Source organism: Cupressus sempervirens, chromosome 4 (assembly GCF_028749045.1).
Source record: "Cupressus sempervirens isolate cs-2001-9-10 chromosome 4, ASM2874904v1, whole genome shotgun sequence".
In the NCBI taxonomy this organism is placed as follows: domain Eukaryota; kingdom Viridiplantae; phylum Streptophyta; class Pinopsida; order Cupressales; family Cupressaceae; genus Cupressus; species Cupressus sempervirens.
Genome location: NC_143121.1, coordinates 560,955,766 through 560,975,429, shown reverse-complemented (window position 1 = coordinate 560,975,429; position 19,664 = coordinate 560,955,766). Strand labels below are relative to the sequence as shown.

Genomic DNA, 19,664 nt, shown 5'->3' with positions numbered 1-19,664 from the left:
TCCCATCATTAGAAATTTCTAACTGTCTAATGCTTTTCAAAGAGGATGATCCCCTAAAGTTGAGGTATGCTAAGTTCATGGAGCTTGATAAATAATGGAACACCAATAGATGCAAACTAAGAGGGTGTTCAAAAAAAGGACTAAGCTTAGTGTTTTCAAATAAAGAGATCTAGTTTTAGGGTTGGATGTTCTTATAAAGTAGACCTAGCCATCATAATAAGTTTGGTAATATGTGGACTAGCCCATTCATGATCTCAAGATGTAAAGAACACAACACCTATTAGCTAAATACTATGGAAGGAGAAGTCTTGCCCTTCCCCATGAATGGGATTCACCTCCAGTGTTTTTTTGAGGTATGAGCTCAAGTTCTTGCTCTACATATTCCATGTTTTCATTTTCCAAAGTGAAATCCAACATAAGTGTTTTTTGTAGTAGTCTTCCCTACTTTCAATAAGTTCCTAAGGTTCCAGAGGCCTAATAAATTAAGCTATTGCACACCCACTAATGTAGAACACCACTATTCTTAGCATCCTTCTCTAGCAATATTTGATCCAAGTGCATATAGTCAAGCATGTGTGACCACTATTTTAAGCCCATTATCATTCTTGTTTTGACTTTTTACCCAATATATTGATAAGACTGCTAGCTTGATGTCTACCAGAATGCCATTCAATAGAAATCACCAAAAGTGTTACCCATTTTTATCACCATGCACAAATGGGTAAATTCATTAACCATATTTCCTAAGGTGGCCAAAATAATTTTTATAACCCATTTAATAACCATGCAATTAGAGGATATGTAAAGGGTTGACTACATGTTATTATTTTATCCCTAGATTTTAATTTTCCAAATCTACATAACTATGGTTACACAACTTTTATTATAAGCTTCTTATTCTATGGGTCCCATTTGTCATAAAATCGGAGGAATCATGAAGACCATTGATCTTCAATGGATCAAAATTTGTAGCTTTATGAATGTACCATTTTTGTAGTTTTGGTAGAATAAACCATGCATCTTCTAGGTCATTGATCTTTCTAGGATCAATGGCGCTCACTATGTCATCACACAAAGCCACAAGATATTTATCCAAAGTGATATTGCGAGCACTTTCCATGTGGATATGTAGGGGAAAATTTAGAAGATGGGCCATAATATGACCAAAGTAATGTCAAGATAGGATAGCATATAGACACATTCCTATTGGCCAAAGTTTTTGAGAAGGACAAAGGAGATTCAATGGCATTTTCCATCATAGATCTCTGGAAAATCTAGGGTGATAGCTTTGTAACCAATAGAAGTTGCAAGGTCCTTATCTATGGCAACAAGGCAAGACAGTGACACATTTTTGAGTTCTAATGTTATGCCTATAGTTTATCATAAGATCATGAGTGCTAGAACAAAGAGGCCCGATGCCATGACAAAGAAGTGTTGTAAGATTGTAAGAGACAGGGAAAGGTGGGCCCAAGAATATTAAGCAAAAAAAATTGCATGTGTTATTCTAAAGCCCTAATACTATGATAGGTAGCATGTCATGAGATCTTAGGTGGCATTCACATGGGTTACGATATTACGATACATGGTTTATCATAAGTTTGTGAAGGATAAACATCAGGCTATTGATATTACAATAGTAATGAAAAGGGGGGGTTGTAAGGCCATAAATGGCCAAAAGGGGCATGTTCTGATGTTGTGGTACATGGTTTTCATATTGTCATTGAGCTATTTGCATGGGCTCATGATGTTGTGATATCAAGATAATTTCTAGTGATCATAGGATAGTAAAGCCAATATTTTCATGGTGAGATATTACAAGGGGTTCTTCTCACAGTATGCCATAAGGTTGTAATATCGAGTGATCAAGGGTTAGAGTTAAGGTTGACTTTTCAATTACATGTAAAACCTTGCTAGATCAATGAAAGGTGGCACACTTAGCCTATCATGTTGTAGAATGTGGATATGTCTTGGCACTTAGTTAAATTTTGCCCCAAGGTGGCAGACTATCAATGTAAAATAAAGTGGTGTAGGTTGTCATCAGTTGAGGGGATGAGTTGGTGATGCAAGCAGCTTAATTTAATGAATATTTAATTTGCATTTGAGTATAGGGATGGTGAAAATAGGATTAGATCTCTTCTATGGGATGATCACAAAGAAATATATGATCTTTTCTTAAATATAGTCATGACTATTAATGCTATGCTAGGAGGGGTGGTTGTGGATTTTGATCTTTGAATGCCATAAGAAGCAAAAGGAAGTTAAGGTACTCCTGTAGCATGTAGCACCTGGATTTCTCATGATTGTACTCTTGATATTATCCATAATGGGAGGTGTAAAAAACTTAATGGTAAATGTAATTCTCTAAGATATTTGTACTCTTCCATTGATTTTCTGACTGGTGCCCTTCCCATCTGAAGCTTGTTGTAGTCTTGGTCTATTTAAGGATTCCAAAGATGTGGAGAAAGGACTAGAAATTTTGAATTCCTATGAAAGATGACAATGTCAAGATCTCTTAGGAGTTCTTCATGCCTTTCTTGGCACATCAGTTTAATTTTATAGTCAATTTGGATGAATGTTGTCAATGACCTTTAAAATACGAATGAAGGAATAGTCTTAGTTCACCCTTATTGTGTCTTCTCATAGTTCAAGTTCTTTTAATTGGATAGAATTTCTTGAGATTTTTCCTTTGAATCCCTAAATTTTCTCTCTATTTTAACTACAAGTGGAAATTTGATTATTCATGTAGGATATAAGTCGAGATACAGTATTCTTATTCAAGTTGTGACATTGTGAATGTTAGCATTCCCTTTAAAATCTTGTTTGAATTGCATCCTTCTTGTGAAATATTTATATGTGAATAATTCCTTACAATATTGAGTTCTTTCCAGCTACTCAAAAGTTTTTCATTGAGTCAGACTAGCAATATCTTCATCTTGTCATTCGGTGTATCACCCCTTTTACTTTTCTAGTTTTTACATTCCAAGAAATCCCTCTATTCCTTTTCCCTTCAAGTTTATTTTCCTATTTAAAGAAGTAAATCAATGAAACATTAAGACGAGTTGACATATAACCCAAAGATTCACTCCTATTTTTAGGTATTTGCTACTACCTAGGATTATTTCCATGTTACTTGAAGTTGAATGACTTAAAATCTAGTCATAAGCAAAAACTTTAGAGATAACAATAACAATAGCACCTAGAGAGAGGTTGAGTTATTTGATATGTAAAAGAAGCATTAAGACCAAGTAAGACATTGATACTATAGTGTATTTTTTATCTACTTAAAGGCTAAAATGAAATATTACTCAAGCTAAGAGTGGAAGAAGATCAAGTCTAAAATGTGTCTGCTAAGCCTTGCTGAGTAGTCAATGCAAGCCAAGTAGAAATCAATGGAAGTCAAGTGAAAATTAAGAGGTGCCAAGAAAAGATGAAAAATAGTGCAAGGCAAGTGATTTTTAGTTTATGCTAAGTAAAGTTTAGTTGGTATCGAGCATCAGTAAACTTTAGTGTTGCTGAGTGAACTAGTGTTGGTCAAGTGAAAGAATAGTATAGATGTTGAGTGACAACATATTGATGTTGAGTGTCAATAAATGTGTTAAATTGAAGATTTGATAAATCTGAGCTGACTATTTTGTTTTCCTAAATTATTTCAAGTGTGTGGAAGATAACTATGATGAGATGGTGGTAGAGAATTTAAGGTAAACCATTTTGAGGAAAATTTAAAGAGGATTGTAGAAGTTTCTAGAGGAACAAAATGGAAAAGTAGGTAGATTCATTATATCCTACCTAATCCCACCTAACCCTAAAATTGATGATTGTGATTAAGTGGCAAAAGATCTAAATTCTCTATTTATAGAGATAGTTGGTCAGAAGAAAAGGTTGTCATGTGCAATAACCTAAGGAAGACAAAGAGTCTAGGCTATTGCTTCATTTAGTGGCCAAATAGAAGTGATTACAATTGGCATGCAAAGAAAGAAGGCTTAAGAGTATGAATTCTTGAAGGGTGAACAAGCTATCAGCATTAAAGTGTGTGAATGCCAAGGAGAATGGAGGACTAAAACAAATATCTATAATCTACAAGTGAGTTGTAATTTTTTATTAGATCAAGTCTTACTATTACTTTCTAATCATTATATCAGTCTAGGGTAAATCCTTTGGATTAAGGTTGACCTAACAGTCATTTGTACATCCTTTAGCTAGGAAACATTCTAATTGAGTGGTCTAAGTCTTCTAACAAGGCTCACTCCTAATAGGGTGAATGAAATCCTATAACTAAGTCACATTTAATAGTGTGCATTGTAACCTTTAACAGGGTTGGCCTTTCATAGGGCATCACATCAGAAGAGTGAGAATTAGTAGCATGTTACTAGTTGTTTTTCCCAAATTGGATTTTTAAATAAAATCCTTGTGCCAAATGTGTTATTGAATTTGTTATGTTTCATATTTACATTTCTACAAAGTTGTTTTGACCTAGGACAATAACCTACAAAATTAAAGTATTGTATGATCTTATGGATGCATGCATGACAAGATTTTCTAGATATGAGTCTACTAAGCATTGAATTTTTTTATTTGTACATATAGACCTTGGATAATTAATTCACTCCCCCTAGTTATTCTAAAGAATTCTAAAACTTAGAAGATGTTTAAAATAATATGTAAGACCTCCTAACATCTAGACACCTAGTCCTAGCATAAAAAAGTCCCTAGACTCAAGGTAGATGACACGATTTATAATTCTATCATGTGTCCCTTGGTCTTACACTTAGAACTTATTACATGAATCAAATGAAGAAGTTTAACCACATTATTTCCCTAATGAAGATGCATTTGAATGTGTCACTACACTAGTAATGCCAAAGGGGGAGATTGTTGACCTCATGGTCAAATCATTTATCTATTAGTGATTAATACTTAGTTATTTGGTTGCATTGCTACCAAGTTCTAAAATTTCTACCAAGCTTACCATATTGGTAGTAGTGTTAGCCAAGTGTTTCATTTCTTATCAATCTAATCATACAAATTATAGTTTGTGACAAGCTTCATAGTGTTTGTCGAGTATCTCAGATAGATTTTAGTGTTGGCCAAGCATTACAATGTCTACCAAACTATAGTGGAAAAGTGTAGTGTTACTCAAGCGTAGTAGAGTCTACTGAGCCTTTTAGTATAAATAATGAAGAATGTAGCATTGATTGAGCATTGCAATTTGAACTGAGTCTATTGAGTTCTTCAGTGTTTGTTGAGTCATCTAGTGCTAACCAAGTTCCTCTTACCCTAAGTGATTAGTATGGACTAAGCATCTACATCAACTGAGAGCCAGAGTTTTTTGAGTCTTACAGTGTTGCCAAGTGTTACAACATCATAGAATGGTCTTCAAAACCCAAGTTATAACATGTGAGCCAACTTTGTGAAGATTTTTTGAACTAGATATTGTAGCCAACTTTAGAAGGCAATGAATTGGATTGGTATATATGAAATCTATTGTATCATATCCAAATGTAATCAATGTGAAAAAGTAGAAGAAGAAGATGAGTGTGAAATAAAGAAGGCTACAAGTAGTATAAGAAAAAATAGAGACATATCTATCACAGCCAGGTGATCATTGTTATTCAAAGGAATCTCATTCAACAAACAGAGTTGTAGATCAGAGATAAGCCACTGATTCATCTTAAAAGGTGTATCAGTCAAATCCTTTAACAAGGTAGACTTAATAGTCTCATTCCAAATCTCCTAACATAGTGCATACTTCATTTTTATGTTGTAAATCCTTTCACAAGGTGGACCTAACAATCCTTATTGCTCCTAATAATACAAATCACCAGAAGTGATCAATTGTAAGCTTTAACATGCTAACTTTATACTACAGTAATAAAGCTTGTGGGTATCATCCCCAACCCAATTTTACTTTTTATTTGGAAGGTTTTTGGGTTAAGAAATATTGTGTCGAGTGTTATGAATATTTTATTTCTTCTAGTCTTTCATGCATGCAATTAGATTAGATTACATGGTGAATGTTTAATTGGTGAATTAAAGTATAAGTTTTACTAAATCCTAATTCATCCCCCTCTTAGTCACCCAATCTATATTACATTTCCAACATAAATAATATATAAAGAAATATAACTAGATATAAAAATAAGAAAGGGGCATGCACTGGGTTCACATAATTTTTAGGTGAAACTCATAAAAAATAAGAAAAATCAAATGATCTAACTCCAAAATCAACAAGAAGGGGGGACACATTAGGCTCACCAAAATGTTTAGGGGGGAAATGGAATCTCTCAATAAGATGTGTATATCAAATGAGATTTCTACTCTAAACACTCAAATATAAAGAGAAAGAGAGGACTTCGAAGCATAACTAGGGTGTTTTTTAGTGATGAATATTCATAATTTTTTGAATTTTTAATTTTTTTGCTATTAATATGCCTAATAATTTAAGATTTAATGCAACCTAAATCACCACATTTTCATTAAATTTAGTTCTAAAATATTTAAAATCACTCAATAATTTATTGTATTGAAAAAATTAAACTCAAAGATTCACCACAATATTTGATACATGATTAGATTTGACTCACCTAAACATTATATACTATCGAACAAGTTAAAATTAATTCACTAATAATTTTCGTAATTATTAGTTTTTGATAAGGTAAACAGGTTTTAAGGGGTCCTAAAACCCATAAGTTTAACAACAAGAAAGGCTGAAAATAAGCGAAAAAATGCCCAACCAAAACATAGGCCTTACGGCTGAAAATAAGCCCAAAGGCCCAGCCCGAAACAACTACCCACTAAAAAGGCTAGAGAACCAACCAAAAAAATAGAGACCAGAAAAAAAGCCAAAGCCAGGAGAAACAAAAACCAAAGGACAGAGACCCAACCTAGCAGACTACTTCTCCATCTCGAGCATGATCTAGGCAGCTTCGGCGCACTCTTGTTGCTCTTCTGCCTTATGATCCTGGGCGTTCATCAAATCCTTCTCCATAGTGCTATCCTTGGCTTTATCCACATCCAGCCTATCTTTGTCTCTGTTCTGTTTATCATCTTCCTCCATCTGGTTCCTATCTTTGAGATTTTCCAAGAGAGAGAGGATGTTGTCGTTGATCGAAGCGAGGAGGGAGATCATTTGACTTTCCAGGTTGTGATTGTAGTTCTCAATATTTTTTACTCTCCTCTCCATCAGAGTCTCCCAGCTGTTTCGGTCACCTTGGCTTTCTGCACCTGTCTTGCTCTTGACTTTTTCCATTTGGGAAACCCTATCTCTGACATCCTCAAGCTCATGGAAAAACCATTTAATTGATCTAAAGTTGTCGATCATGCTATTGTGGGCATTGTTCAATAGATTCATGCTCGTTTCTCTTGCATTATCAGAAATAGCCACCATAGCCGGGTTAATTAGCTCATTGAGTCTAGGCTTCTCGAGGTCATCCACCAGGAGTTGGGGGTTCATCGCCTCTCTGTAGATTCCCATAGTGGCCATTCTCACATTGAAGTTCTTCCAAGCCTTCCTTCTGTTATTAACTTGCACTTCCCCCTCAATCTGTCCAGAGTTGTCATTTTCCTCCAAAGGAGGCTGAGGATGTATAGGGGAGAGGGGAATGGGCAGAGAATCCTTTCCCTGACTACTGGAGTGCTCCATGCTCTCTCCCTCCCTCTTCTGTCTTTTTCTCAGTTTCTCCTCATCCAGCTCCTCCTTCGAAACCTTGTCAGAATCATCAGTATCCATTTCCTCCTCCACCTCAGCAGAGCTAGTTTTAGCTGGGGTATGACCTCTAGGGCTCTTTCTGCTGGGTAATTTGATAGAGGGGTAATCCTTCTTATGGATTTTAGTCTTCTTACCTGAATGCTCAAAAACCTCATCAGAGCTGATGCTCTCGACATCGTCAAAAATTGAGGAAAAATTGGAGCTGCTCTTGTCAACATCCACCCCCTGGATAGGGTTTTTGCTAATGGTTTGAGCATGGAAATGCTCATGAATCAGAAGTAGAAGACCCTCATACAGGGTCGGGTTGACGGTAGCTTTCTTTTTAAAACTAGAAATGGCCTTGTTCATCGAGTTAAAAAGATAATACGGGAAGGAGATCTTACTACCATGGCGAAAATGATTCAGAATCACAAAATGGTGAGTCCTAACCCTATCAAACATGGGGTCTAGGGTTATATATTCAATGACAGCGTAGAGAACATACCTCCAGAGCTTCTTTATAGTATCCGTTACAAAAAACGTCTCTTTCTTGCCCAGCTTGTTCAGCTCTTCAGTGTTTTTCACAAAATCCTTGATTGCATTAGAAGACATCTTCTTGTCTCTGAAGAATTTATGCCCCTCCATTGGAATCCCCGTGACTTCAGCAACCACATCCTCAGTAATTTGAAAGTAGACCCCGTTCACCTTAACCTTACCATTATTCCACAAATTCACCATGCTGTTAGTGATCTCAGGATCTGAGCCATGAAGTTTCTCGAAGAAATTAGTAACCCCACCCTTTTCCAGCTCTCTCCAAACTTTGGCCTTGTTCTTCCACTTCTGAACTTCCCCCACCGGCTCCTTTCTGCTCCTCTCACCTGTCATGTTTACCTGATCAACTTCCACAATTCTCATGAACTCTGAACTATGCAAGTTATTTGCATTCGAAAAAATGGTGATGTTTCTTTTATGATACCCGTGAATATACCCCTTTCTGAAAATAATGGTATCGTCCTTTTGAACGTGTCAAAATGTCAGAGGAAACCCCTTTTGCTGGTGAAAATCACGATGCCAATAATGGCACTTAACATTTATTAAGCAATCTTTATTATCCATAATTACATTGGATTTGAGTCATCCTTCCCAAGATTTTATCTTGGTCGATAAGCAACTTTGCCTCCATCGGAAAATCTTTTCCGGCATGCCAGGTAAGATTATTGGTGGCGTTAACCCCTTTATTAGCAAACCAATTAGCGACTGGGTTTGCCTCTCTGTAAACATGAGTGACGTGGACCTTATCAAACTTTGTGAGAGTGGCACAAGTCTCAGCAATTATGTTCGCAATCGTCCATGAGGGAGGGGAAATACCATTAATGGTATTAATAATGTTTTTGGAGTCCCCCTCAAGCTAGAGTTTAGTAATCCCGGCTTCAAAAGCCAACTTGACCACCTTACTCGCAACTCTTGCTTCAGCCAGATGAATAGTCTGGATTCCCAGCGGGGAAGCAAAGGCAGCTATTCCCTCCCCATAGCTATTTCTTATGATTCCACCGCAACCTGAAGGGCCTAGGTTACCCTTAGAAGCCCCATCAAAGTTGGCTTTTGATCAACCATCTGGGGGGAGAAGCCAGCTAGCATCCTGCCTTTTGAGGTTCCTATCTTTTTCTTTAGCTATCTTTCTGTCCCCTTCTTCTTCTTCTTCCTCCTTCAGCACTTGGAGATTTTCCTTTATATTCTTTGAGACCTTCCTGCCAAGGATTATAGCCGGCTCCTCTCTGTCTCTAAATATTCTATTATTCCTTTCCTTCCAAATTCCCCAGCAAAAATGGGGTAAAATCTAGTCCGAGTGATCCTGCCGACCAGCAATCTTACAAAGACCTTTCCACTAATGGAAAAAATCCATGAGATTATCCGGTTTGCACCAGAGGGTTTCATTATCATGTGTGATGACATTCCACACCTCCCTGGCATAGTCACATAAGATGAAAATGTGATTTCCGGTCTCAGCCTGATTCTTACACAAGGGACATCTACTGGGCATAACATGTCCTCGCTTCATGAGATTGTCATGAGTAAGGATTTTGTTCTGAAGAGCCAGCCAGTAAAAAATGTTGATCTTTGGAGTGAGACCCGGAATCCAAGCCTCCACCCAAGGGGCCTTCTCTTTTAAGCTCCAAAGGGAATTATAGCCTGAGGCAACAGAGTATCTTCCATTGGGATTATCCCTCCAGACCAGCTCATCCCCCAAATTGATAGGAATCATGGAATTGAGCATAAGCATTATAGGAGTCAAGTCCTTAGAGATGAGGGATAGGTCACTCCATTCCTGGCCATTCCAATAATCACAAACTTTGGACCCAATTTGATCAGTACAAGCTTGCATCCATCTCTCAAAAACAGGGTTATTGATAAGTGGATCTTGGGAAAGCCATCTATCCGACCAGAACTGGATGTCCTTCCCATTTCCCAATTTCCATGATATCCTGGCCTTAGCCAGGTCCCTGGCTTTCATGATCCCATTCCAAATGTTCGATCCTTTTGGGATATCTTCATTAAAAAGGGTGAAAAGAAGAGTGGGTCTTCTAAGGTACTTGTTTACCAGGGTGTCCCTCCATTCACCGGTGCTACTGAAGATCCGCCATATTTGTTTAGCTAGGAGAGCCTTATTGAGGTGGGTGATCTTTCTAATGCCCAGACCTCCGTACCTCTTAGGGAGGCAAACCTTCTCCCAAGCAACAAGAGGGTATCTTTTCTTCCCTTCATTACCATTCCAAAGGAAGTCTCTCTGGATTTTCTCCATTCTTTCAGCTATTTTCCCCAGAATTCCAAAGAGGCTCAGGGCGTAGATTGGCAGATTTTGAAGAGAAGATTTGACTAAGAGGCATTTCCCCGCTTGAATAAGAGAGACCCCTTTCCAACCAGCCATCTTCCTGTTGAATCTGTCCAGAATACCATTCATAATTATTAGTTACTTTAAGTATATATTACTAATATTTAGTTTTCACTATTGATTTAAAATATAATGTAATTATCCTCATAATTTCCATGACATAAAACATGTTCAATTTTGATTTGTAATATTCCATGATGATTAGCAAACTTCCTTTTATTATTGAGATTCACCAATATTTCCTACTACAAATTTATGATTCCAAAATAATCACCAATGTAAATAATATATATATTTTTAAAATGGAGAGCTTCACTGATAAAAATAATTTGGTTTTTTTTAAAATAATGAATTATTCGCCAATAATTTATATATTTTCCTAGATGGGTGTTTCTTAAAGTTTAGTCTGAGTGTAACCCTCAATATAACTCAACTTAGATTAGAAAGGCCCAAGAAAGATGAAGAAATGATAATGCACAACTCAAATTATACTAATTAAGTATGCAATAAATTATCTCTCACATAATGCACATTAACCTCAATTTTGTTTTATAAAAGTACATTGATTAATTTGAATTGAAACCTAGATTGATAACTTGCTTAAGCTTAATGGATTTAATCACAACAAATACAACCACAATTATGAAAGAAATCAGATCTGAAATATGAATGGACAAGAAAGAATTAAACTTATCTTGAGAATGTGAATATTTAGACACTTTTAAGGTTGGAAAATAGTTTAATGCAAATATCAGTGATAAAATAGAAATCAAATCTAGAACCAGGAAGTCAAGAGGAACAAAACCTAGAAAGAAATCTATTAACATTATCAGATTTCCACAATCCATTAATAATGAGAGCAATGTTTCTAGATTAGATTGTGTGAGTTTTTTTAGCATCACTTTGACATCACTTTGACTCAATGTATACATCAAAATGATCGGTATAAGTTATTTTTTGAGGTAAGAATCGTCTTTTTTTTATACCTATGAGTGAAACTTCAATAGATCTCAAAATTTCTATAAAAAGGGTACTTAGATATGTATCCTAAACTCTAATCTTGAACCCGCATATAAGAGAAAATTTATTTTTTTTGTTGGGAAGGCATTTCTTAGGTCAAGAACTAGTTGAGGAATCAACCTTGTAATTAAATTAAATGTAAATCATGTAAGAAAGAAAGATAATCTATAAATAATTCACTTCACTTTATGGAACCCTTTGTATGAAGCATTTTATAATACTTGATACTGTTGATGCCAAGCCTTTAATATGAATGTATGTAATATCCACAAATGAAATGGACATTTTCAATACAAACTCATGGATCCATGAATGTAAATGTTCTTAAAGGAAGAATAATAATATTAATGAATTCAATGGATGAAATGTAGATCTCCTCCATTGATGACCAAAAATGGATGTTAGATCTTGAAGAGGAAGTGTTCTCAATGAATCCTTAAATGCTTTGAATTACTGAAGTTGCTAATGTACTTTATCATAGATATATCATTAATATCTTATTATGAATCTATTTAATTCTATATGATCTCTTGTGTATGAGGTGTAAAAATGGAATGCCCAAGATCTCTTAAATACTAGTTTTGTGGTTGAAAAAAAAATGAGTTGACCAAGGCATTTGGAGAAAGAATTTGGGTAACTTGAGAAGAGATGAGATCCAAAAATATTTTGACCCTAGGTATAGGTCTATTTGGGTTGACCTATACCAAGTATAGGTAAACTTAGGTAACCCTATACCTATGGAGATCCTAGGGTCCATGTTTTCATTATCTTGAGAGTTGTGAAAAATAATTAAGAAATAAATACAATTGGAGAAATAAAGAAAATTCTTTCAAGCACAAATAAATCCATGGTCTATAGATTCACTAAAGCGAGGGATATAATTTTTTTTAAATGGGTGCTTTTATTTTAAGATGCTATAATTCCTAAAATATTTAAGGCTATGATGATCTATCTTAACATTTAAGTTTCTTCCTATTAGATGCGGCCTTCATTTTTCACTACATGAAGAATAGATAAAACATTATTTTCATAAATAGGATTTATTTGATTCTTACCCTTTAATTTTTAACTTCCAAAAGAAACAATTCAACCCTATTGCATGTGAACCACTCCAATAGTATTACTTAAAGCATCACATTCTACACTAAAATCATTGATGAAGTCAAAAGTAGTAAGAAATAGAGAAATTTACATTTCCTCCAACCTCTCAAATTTCACATTATCTAACACATTCCATAGAATAAAATCCTTTTTCTAATAGAGGTGTGTGATTTCATTATACAACCATAGTTCTTAACATTTATTTTTTAGTACCTAGTCAACCAAAGAGACTGTACTAGTATATCAACATGATGCAAATGATCCTCCCTATATACACTTAAAAATGATCAAAGAGAAAACCATGATAGTTCATGGTGGAATTAATCACATTATTGTAATTATAATATGAAAAAGTGTCATAAGACAAACAAATGATGAGGTTGAAACATGGCATCCAAGACATAATTTATAATGGTACAATTGAGATAAATGGGCACAAATACAATGAGGATCACACAACATTTAAAACTCATTTCTTGAATCATGAAAAAAGGGAATCCTCAAATATAGCCCAAAATAATAAAAAATTTGATAAGGTTAAATTTATCATACCTATGATAACACTATCAATATATTGCCAGGTATTGACAACCCCATTAATGTCATAGTTATCAAGAGTAAGAAGAAAATGAACTCACTAATATAGTCACTAGAGAGAAAACAACCAAAGTAACCTTGAAAGGATACATAAAAAAAGATTCATGAGATCTATTCTATATTCTTCAAGAAAATATATATTTTTAGATTAAATTCAAAAAACACCATCACAAATCTCAGTATTAGAGTTATTAGAAATTTCGTCATCGACTCACAAAGAAATATTGGAAAAGGTGTGGGTTGATATGATGGTTCCTAATAACTCAGATGTGGATTAATCCCAAACTATGGTAGATCATCTCATTGCACCAAATTATTTATCCTTTTTCAAAGAAGCTAACATATCATTAAATCACTCTTAAAATTTCCCATTGCCTATCAAAGTCCTTATTTAGAAGAATAGAGTTAAAAAAAATCTTATATGTTGAGGGAAGGCCTTAACCATTTGTAATTTAAACTTGGTTAAGGGTTTATGCTTTTTTAAAATTTTTGTAGGTCTAAAAATAAAGATTAGAATCAAATCCTATGACAACAGAGGAATATCTTCCAAAGGTATTGTTGTTCTACCAACTAGAGTAGGTCCAATCCAAAAATAAGCACTATGTCAAGTGCTTGATCTCATTTTTTCAATAACACATTGTTGGGTAAACCATGGATTCATGAGATTCTAGTGGTTCCTTCAACATATCTCTAATTTTTGAAGTTTCCCTATCTTGGTCAAAAGATAACCATTGGTGGTGACCTCAAGATTACATTTGGTATCATAGCCCTAGCTTCCACCAGTGAGAGCTATCAAGAGTCATAAACTCATAAGAGTTTCATATTTTTTAGTGCAAAATAAAAATAAATCAGAGATAAATTGGTGAAAACCACCATTTGGAAGTTCTAGATCATGAAAAAATAAAAAAATAAAAAATGAGTTCAAAAGTGAAAACCTCATCAAACCACCTAAAGATGAGAGACTTGACACACTCCTAGATCATTATCAGGAGAGGTCATGCATCTTGATTGAATCAAAATAAAAATTCAACATTGGTATAAGAGGTACCAAAGATTATAAATTTGGAAGTGTCTCTATCAAAGGAGAAATGAAAATAATTTATTGAATTTTTCAAAGAAATGAGAATTATTGTTTCTTGGTCCTATGCCAATATTCATGGGTTAGATCCTAATTTGATGATATATTTCCTCACTATATCTCCAATATACAAACTAGTGAAATAAAAGTTTAGGAAAATGCACTCAGATATAATATTGCTAGTAAAATTAGAATTGAAGAAACTCTTGGATACTAGTTTCATTTGGTCCCTAGATTATGCCAAAAGGGTTTATAAAATTGTTTTGGTATCTAAACAAAACAAGAGTATTTAAGTGTATTCCAAAGTTTAAAATACCTTTATAAGTCATGTTCAAAAGATGACTTTTCACTTCCAAACACTAATACAATTGAATATTCAACAATTGGGCACTCAATATTATCCCTAATGGATGGATTCTCTAGGTATAATCAAATAATGTTTTTATCCAAATATAAATATAAGATGACCTTTACATAACCATGGGGTATATTCTATTGTAATTTCACATTGTTTGGTTTAAAAAATATTAAGAAACTTATCAAATGATAATGACTACAAATTTTTATGACCTGAAGCATACATTATGAAGGATTCAATAATTAAACCTTTCTCCAATTTACACACAATAAAATAACATCTAAAAATCTTGAATAACATCTTTAATCATCTTTAAAAGTTCAAGGTTAGGCTAAACCCAAAAACTATGCATTTGGAGAAAAATTAGGAAACCTTCTTAGTTATATTATTTTAGAAACTTTTAGGGAAATTGAATTAGGCTCATATAATAAAGTTCATTATGGTAATGGGAGATCCAAGATATATAAGATAATTAAGATCACTATAAGGAAGATTAAAACCAATAAGAAGGTTCATGTACCATCATAAAATGGATGCACTTTCCTGTTAAGACATTTTAGCACCCTCTCCATAATTCCTTCTTTAGACCATAGATGTGCTTGTGCTCAATCCCATTTTCTCTTATTTTCTTCCTCTTTCCACCTTATTTCTCCTAGTATCTATCTCTACTTTCTATGGCACTCTAGACTTGATCCCTAGGACTAGATCATCCCAAGTCAACATATTCTAGACTAGATCAACTCAGCTCAACCTAGTCCTTTATGGTTTTGGGGCTCGAGACCCAAAAGGGCTTGGGGGTTTAATTAGTTTTATTTCTCTCTCATGTCAGTTTGAATTATTTTCCCACCCAAAAACCCATATATAAAGAGACTTGGAGGATTCATTTTCATATCTCATTAATTCACATGCTAAAGTGATCTAATATCTTTCTCTCAAGTCAAGATTTGTGCTTGCATTCAAGGAGTTCAAGTATTCAATATTTTCAAGAATTTAAGCAAGGAGATTTCTATCTAGCATTGAAGGATCCTTTGTGAGAATTTCATCTTTCAATATCTAGTTTATTGTTGGTTGTTAAGGGAGGAGATCCAAACTAATGTATTCATCATCTTCTTTATTAATGCACATTTATATCTATAGAACCATGATGGGATTATGGTATATCTATTTCAAAGTGTGGAGAGACCCTACATTCCTATTTCAAGATCTACAATGCATTTACATACAAAATCCTTATCAACAAGGATTTCAAGCAAGGTGACTCCTAACATTTATCTTGTCTTTCAGTTATTTACATTTACATTTACATTTCTCAATTATTGTTCATTCCTTATTGTAGGGCTTGACCAAGAAAATACCTCATCAAATCCCAAACACAAAACCTTGTTTCTCTATGTTTATTTGTAAGATACTAGATGAAGCTTACAAATCTGGAACTTACTCTTTGGGAGCTTTTAGAAGAAGTTTGTTGCAAGTCATCAAACTACATCAACCTAGTTGTAGGGTGCCCTTCCAAGTTGACTTAGACCTTCAGTACCATTTTTTGAGGAGATGTATAGGTTTTTTTCCTTTCATCATTTTATTCCAAGATTTGCAGATGGATATTCATAAAATAGTTCAGATTTGTGACTTTTGGAGCCAAAATACATCTTCCTCTATGCATTTTAAGCTGAGTCTTTCATATTTTATTTCCTTTCATATCTTTACCCTAGATCTATATCTTAATTAGGCTTATTATATATACATAGCATCTAAATTTATATTATTTAATCAATTAGTTGAATTTTACATTCAAATTACCCTATTAAGGGCCAAAGAGTGCATTTCCTTGTATTGCATTCCTCTCTATAATTAAAATTTAGTATTGGAACAATTCTTTCTTTGTGTTCTAGCTATTATAATTTGGATAATAATTGGATTCATATTTTGAAATTCCCCTCTTTCCCTTTCATACATATTTGAATGGCTTAGTGGCCAGGAAAATAGGGAGACCTATAGTCCTATTAAAGTGCCTCCCTTTTCCCCCTAAATAGTTCATAGCCCAACTAGCTCAAAGGTGCCACTCTTTTATACAACTACCCCTTAAGGATACTTCTATTAAGTGGGATATTAAATGTGATTAAGATTTTGATCTACTAAAGACTAGATCAATGCAATGAAAAAGAAGATAAAGAAAATTGAGAATAACAACACATGTAAACTAGTATAGAGACCAAAAAACAAGAATGTAATTGGAAAAAAATACATATTCAACAATAAGACAAGTGAGAAATAAGAAATTGTTAGAAATAAGGCTAGACTTGTATGTAAAGGTTATGTACAAGAAGAAGGAATTGACTATGGAGAAACCTTTGCACCTATTGCAATACTAGAAGGAGTTATAACTCTACTTGCATACACATCTTACAAAAGATTTAAAGTCTATCAAATGGATGTCAAGTCTATATTTTTCAATGAAATTCTAGAGGAAGAGGTCTACATTGATCAACCTGAAGGATTTATGGAACATAATCAAAGGTATATTGTATATAAATTGAAAAAATCCCTAAATGGATTAAAGAAAGCACCAAGAGAATGGTATGAAAGATTACATTCATATTTGATAAAAATTGGATTTGTTACAAGTGAGAATAATAACCTGCACTTGAAGAGTGAAGCCAAAGATAAGGTCTTGTTTTCTGAAATATTTGTTGATGATATTATCTTTGGTGATAATTATTTGTTGTGCAATGCCTATTTTTGGTGAGATTAAGCTCTTTATTCTTTTACAAGTTCATCAAACCAAAGGAGGAATATACATTACCCAGTCCAAATACATAAAGGAGATATTGAAAAAATTTGGTATGGATGAGTTAGAACTTGTTAGTATGCCTATTGTTAGAAGATGTAAATTTTCAAAGGAGGATAAATCAAAAAAAGTGAATGTGACACTATATAGATCTATGATTGGAAAGTTGCAATATGTAGTTCACATACAATTTGATATTGCACATGTAGTTGGTACATTTGCAATATTTTCAGCAAATCCTAAAGAGATACACTTGATTATAGTAAAGAGAATATTCAAATATTTCAAAGGGATAGAAAAGTATGATTTATGGTATAATATGGAAGGTGATTTTGTGATAAGAGTTTATACCAATATTGATTGGGCGGGAAATGTTGATGAAAGAAAGATCAATAGTGGTGGAGCTTTCCTTTTAGGAGAAATGATGTTAACATGGATAAGAAAAAAATAGAGTTGTATTTCTCAATCAATTATGAAAGATGAGTATGTTGCTACTATAACCAATTGTTCAAATATTGTATGGATCAAATAACTATTAGAAGGTATGCAAGAGGAAGTAATAAAACCTATAATTATCTATTGTGAAAATATAAGTGCTATAAATATGTCAAAGAACCTTGTACAATGTATACAAAAATAAAGCACATATCTATCAAGCATCACTACTTGAGAAAGAAATTTTAAGGAAAAAAAGTTAGATTGGAGTATGTGAAGTTAAAGGAGAAGTTAGTAGATATATTTAAAAAGTCATTACCTAAGGGTGCTTTTGTGTATCTAAGAAGTAAATTAGGGGTCCTTACCCTAACCAATCTTTACTAAGTAAAGATGCATTTTGCATCAATTTATGGATGATCATAATATCTTTGTAGAGTTGATGCACTAGTTCTCACTTTGGGATCTATCTTAGAGATGTGAAGTTGTTTGTAATGAAGTAGATGAATCAATACATGCAAGATACAAGGTATAATGATAAAGTTTAATAATTTTCTACTTGAATCTTATAGTTACCTTTGGCATTGTTGTGAAAGGGAGAGAATATTGAATGAAGATATTTTTATGAAACAAATAGTAGAGTGTTGTATAGTCAAAAGGGGAAATATTACTATATAGAAGAGAGATTTTTTTATGCAATGGAGAAGATTATCTATTGGGGGAGAGATTTAGTAAAAATTATTAATTTATGTACTAAAGAGAGATATAAGTAAAGAGATTCTATAAGTATCAATCAAAGGGGTAGGTGTTAGAAATTATTGCATAGTAAAGTATATTAAAAGGAGGAGCAATTGCAAACCAAGAATAGAACTTGATGTAGAGTTTATTTAGTTGTAGAGTACTTAATGAAGTCAGAGAGCTAAAGACATGTTGATATCTGATGCCAAATTATTGCATAATGTAATGTATTTTGATAATGAATTTCATAAAGGGCACTAGTACATTTGAGGCTAGTTTTTCATAGCTAGCCATCAAAATTTGGACACCTAGCTATTACAAGAGAGACACAAAGAGACATTAAATCCATTCTGTGGAAATTTTTTACAGTGACTCTTGTCGTCAGATGTTCGATGGAAAATGTCATCACAATCCATGGCCAAGCTGACCAAAATATGTGGGGAGTCATAAATTATTATCAGTGATCAATTTATTCAATAGATGACATCATCACAAAAATGATTGTATCTCTTGGCACCAATTTTTTCTCAACTCAAATTTTTAGCACGTACATGATGATGATGTTATTTAACCAATGGTTGGTCATTAAAATTTACTGATGGCTCTCTATCAAATTTTTTGTCAATCATATAGAATGGCCATCAATATTATTGTTGGAATTTTTAACTTTCATTGATATATCAATCGCTAGGCATTATTTAAAAAAATAAGAGCATTGAAGATTAACAGATCATTATTTGGAATGCTTATTGCATGATCATGATGGGAATGAATAAGACTAGGTCTAGTAATTATTTATGATCATAATATCATCTTTCCCCAATATAGTATGTTACAGTTATTACTACTAGTAATGGTAGAAAGTAAGTGAATGCAAAATTAGGTCAAGGGAAATAGAAAGGAGTTTTTGGGATTGTATGTAAGATTGATAAAGGATTATTTGAATTGCATGTTGCATGATCATATGATAGGCATGAA

At 33.7% G+C, this 19,664-nt stretch overlaps 1 pseudogene; it reads left to right on the top strand.

The window, feature by feature from the left end:
* Positions 1-19,664, top strand: part of LOC149562430 (uncharacterized) — a 32,584-nt pseudogene that overhangs the window by 9,896 nt on the left and 3,024 nt on the right.